Consider the following 5,117-nt stretch of genomic DNA (forward strand, 5'->3'; position numbering starts at 1 on the left):
TGTATTATTGTATTTTGAAAATTAGTTTTGGAGTTTAGTTTACAATGTGTGAATTTGAACAGGAAATTAACCATTTCGCCAATTGTGTGTTTTAAGTGTGTTGGTACGTTAAGAGTTGTGGAAACCTGTTAAAAGTTTTGAAAAATCTTTTATGGCAATTGTTAAAAACTGTAATAAATCATAAGATGAATTATGATTTAAGAAAGTGCCAGATAAAGCTTTTTCCTGACACTAAGGGGTCAGATGTGTTTTATATTGAAAGACATTCTCAATCTTGCCTGACTGAGCTTCAGTTTGAATAAATATTGAGAGAAAATATTAGCCAGTGGATGAGCAAAGCTTGCAGAAAACCTGTTGTGCAAGAAATTGATTAAACTACAAGTTGTTTAAGGGAAGTGGAGCAAAGAAAGCAAAATACCTATACAAGACACAGTATAAGGATACATTTTTATTTAATTCAAAGTGTAAAGTTGATCTTTCTACGGTTTAAGAAATGTCCTTAATAAATGATTGAAAAAAAGAAATTTCTGCGTACACTACAAATTTAAAGTGATACCCAACAACACATTAATGACAAGAAAGAACACATCTTGACAACATTTATACATTAAATATAATACATTTTATAACATTTTATTTCTATTGTATATTTGTTTTTCTGTGGTGTCATTAAAATCATGTTCCAACCTGCTCATTCTGGAGACAATTTCCGAACATAACGATGTTTCCCATTTTGGGTAAAACATCTACAACCAACGATAACGCATAACCAATGAGAACAGTGACTCTGAATATGAGCCTTCAATAATTGCATAATTCTGATGTGACTTTAATTAATTTTGCTTGAGATTTCCAAAGCCCGGGACATTGTGCTACATGAAAGCCAGCCTACAAAGCTTGTTTACCCTGAAGGAGTTTTGTGGAGGACATCAGATCCCTTGAGGAGGTGTTGCCACTGTGTCTCCAGGCTCAGCTCATGAGGTAAAGCAAGGACTCACACAGACACACACAAATAAATCAGCTCTCTGTAAATTTCTCTCCAATATCATTGGACAAAACCGAGCAGCGTCATTATTTTCCAGATATTGCCTGAAGTTTTTTAAATGTTACTGCTCAGATGAGTTGAAGACAAAAATTTGAGGTAGTCTTGAAGTTCAAGAGGGTCCTGTACGTTGATGCCCCTGAATTTTTGCATGGCAGCATAAAAGTGAATCAGCTCCCTTCTGTGGGAAAATGTTTACCTGTTGAGAGTGTTGAAACTAAATTCAACCCTGTGTCATCTTGTGTTTTTAGGACACCCATTAGTTCCTAATAACCATAGATCAGGAACCTAAGGTTTCTCCTGAGAGAAATTGCAGCCTCTTTTGGGAAAAACTATTGCCACCCAGTTCAAAGACATCTACTGTTCAAAATGCAGAACAAAAGGAATCGTAAAAGGTAAATATAGTCAGCAACATCAGTTGAAGACACATTTGTTCATACAGGTACCAAGCCATGTTCAACATTTGAGGAAGAACTATGCTTTTCTATGTATAACACTGATGCCTTTTTCTACCTCTTGTCTGTATTAATCCTTGATCTGCAGCTTTGATGTTCAGTCTTTAAGAAAGGAGGCCTTCACCATCCCATCTCTAGAACTGATTCCTGGAAGATCAGTACAGGACATGCTCCACATGTACCAGATGGTATGAGAATCTTACGCATTTAATATGTCACTGCGGCTGTGACAGATATGAAGCTGGCTGCAGATCAAACAGTTGTTCAATCAGAACATGCTTTAATGAAGCATCTGTGTGGATGTCAGTTTTACTGTACTGTAAATAAGTCACTTTTTTCTATCTCCACAGGAAAGAGAGTTAGAGTTCAGGTGTCAATGTGGAGGAAATACATCAGACCTGAAGTTCAGATATCTTACCCTCTCCTAATGAGTGTTAGCACCATATTTAAATGTCTGCTTCACTGTTTTAACAAGTAACTCCATTCTAAATAAAAATGTGCTTTTAATTTTTTGTATCTAAATAGGTTCAAGATCAGAGAGACACTTAGGATTGTCAAACTGAAGGGCCCCATCATTCTCTGCAGGGAGATGACGGTGACTGCCCTCCATGTACATAGATTTACACAACGGAACACCAAATGCAGAGAAGAAAGATGCTTAGTGTTTTTACCTCTGATTGTTCACATGGTGACTAGTCCTACAACCATCTAGATCCTCCAGGGAGGTCTGGTTAGAAACCATCCCAGGATATTTTTATTTGTTTAAATAATTAGAATTTAAATTTAAACTTTTGGTAACTTTAAGATAAAGAAGATACAGAAACTTCTCTCTAAACCCTCAAGTTCTACTCTTTTCTTCTTCTCCTAGGACACTATGTGAGTGACTGCATACACATGGACCACCCTCTGGAGAACTGAGAGGATTAAAGGCTCCACTGCTTGTTTTCCCAGCCAAACCAGCCATACCCCACAATATTCACATACATAATGGATCCCTGTCTCTAACTCTATCAAAGGCAGCCAACTACTATTCTTTCTGCACTTCCTCTCTGTCTCTCTTTGCTGTCACCACTGATTCTAACCTTCTAACCTACATTCTAAGTCATTTTGGATAAAAGTGTCTGCCAATGCATAAACATAAACAAACTTTACTGATGATTATCTGTTTAGGACAAGTGGAGTCATAGCTTCTGAGAGGAGTAAGGGAACGTCATATGTGCTCCTCTACCAGAGGATGGTAAGATAACACACTCTAAAGCGGTTTAATTTATTTCCCTTTACTTAATCTTACCAGGAGCTTTTCCCTTGCTAATGTTTACCAGTTAACAAAGCTTCAGTGTACTTTGTCACTTGATTGGACCACATGTGACGAAGCACAATGTAACTGGCTTTTTCTCTGGGTTATTCCAAATTATTTAGACTATTTTCACACACTGTAAGTGTCTGGACCATAAATGTTGCTGTTGTGAGTCTAAATTATTTTTCCATAAATACATTTGGCATCAAAAACAGTACATTGTTTGCTCTTTATAATTTCTGTGATCATTAGTTTATTTATATCTTAAAAGTCTTCAAATAGCCTCATACACATATTTTGGGGGTAAAATCCAAGACTGTAAGTTTCTTCTCATATTGGAGACACTAAACAACTTCAGAAATGCAGGATGCAGCACAGGAGAGTCTGTAGGTCCGGGCACGATTCTGCTGTACACTTGGTATTGTGAAGGGTCAGAACAGAGGACCCAATATTCAAGGCAAGAGAGACAGTGGGATTATTCAAAAAGCGTTTATTTAAAACCGGATCTGTGGGTCTGCAGTAGCAGTGGCTAGGGCATCTAAGGTTGTTAAAACAACCAATCTAATTTAAAAACAATTTAGGTTAAATTAAACAATATAATTATCGGAAAAGTTACAATTGTAAGTGGCGTCAGCTGTAAGACTATTTCTTCTAATCAAATAGTTGATGGTTCAAGACCTGGCTTAAGTTTTTGAAGGTTGCTATGTTACTTAACAGGTATTTTGGCCAATGTTACCAATTTGTATTGGTTTGCCCTTTTACGAATATGGATTGGGTAAAAATAACAGGACTGGATATGATGAGTTTTAATGAGGAACTGCTCGGAGCTAAGCAGGAGAATGAAATGAGCAATCAAGCCAGTCATTAGTGGCAAGATCATGACAGGTAAAGGAAGCCATCTTTGCAGGATTCAGTGGTGGTAGTCTGACGGTTTTGAGAGAGGCACGAGACGCAGAAATTTTCAGGAGTGACCCAGACTTAACTTGGAAGAACAGAGTGTACAATGAAGGATACTTTTAGCCCTTTTCAATAGTTTTAGTCACAGTGTGCTATAGGTCAATATGGTAAATATTTGATATTTGGACTCAAGTGTAAAAAAATTACATTTTTCTGAAGATTTTCTAGAAACAATACAAGGCTGCATGGAAAAAAAGAGAACACAGATTAGAGTTTACAAATTAGGAAAGAAAACTGCCATAGTTATAAATCTAGTTGAAGGAGTCTAATATAGTTAGTGGCCTTATACATTGGTTCCTGTTAAAAATCAGTTTTTTGTTTATGGTTAGAATAGATTACTGGGTGCCTTACCTTACTTCGATTAATTATTGTGGTCTTATCTTTTCATTACCTGTAAAACATGTTTCACCTGAAAAAGACTACCTGATATGAGATGCCAAACATCATCTCCTTAAAATATCCCCCTGATTCTATCAAAAGCTTCTGTGCTCTGAAGTTCTGTTGCTAAATTATTGATACAATTTTTGGAACATTTATATTTTGTTTGATGTCCTTGTATTATGTTTGTTTACACTCATGAATTTTTGATAGCACCTGAATGGGCCTCTGAAAAACAAACCAGAAATTTGAGGTCGACCAAAACAAAGTACAACACAGTTTTACTCTTGCACTCTGTAAAATGTTGAAAAATATATAAAAAAATTATGGTAAAATCTTGCCTAATTAGCATGTTAAAAGGACTGTACTGAGATTATAACCCAGAGTAATATTATTCAAGATAAGTAAACCTAACAACAGAAAATGTCTATTTCTTAAATGAGAAAAATGGAACACAAGGACTTATGAGAATTCTACTTTGCCTGGTGGTGATTTCAGTTGATAATGTTCTGAATGAGAGGTAAACTGACCGCAAAATACAGGTTAGAAATTCAGGTCTAAACTGCCTGGGGTTTAACTCACTTGGTTTCTAACAAACCTTAAAGAAAACAAGCTAGATTGTATTAAATAATTAAATCCGCCTTTAACATGGATCCCAAAAGAGGACAATCTATGCAGGAAAAACTTTAACATTTGGAGCATGGATGTCTATGAGAGGCCATACAGGCCATAAATCATACTTCCACTCTCACATGCATTTGGGGAATTTGGAAGGGAGGTCAGGATGGCGTCAGTTAGCTAGTCACCCAATTCAGTTTTCCTTCGCTATCTGAGTAAGTCACTAAATATATATATATATATAAAAAATAATAAAAAAAATCAGTACAGAAAAGCACTTGGCAATCCAGACCAGGAGCTGAGTCTTGAATTCCCTGAAAAGTTGAAGAGGGGTAATGCTTGTCCCTTAAAAGAAACATCTTGACTTTAC

The sequence above is a fragment of the Cyprinodon variegatus genome, unplaced genomic scaffold (assembly GCF_000732505.1).
Source record: "Cyprinodon variegatus isolate N-32 unplaced genomic scaffold, C_variegatus-1.0 Scaffold933, whole genome shotgun sequence".
In the NCBI taxonomy this organism is placed as follows: domain Eukaryota; kingdom Metazoa; phylum Chordata; class Actinopteri; order Cyprinodontiformes; family Cyprinodontidae; genus Cyprinodon; species Cyprinodon variegatus.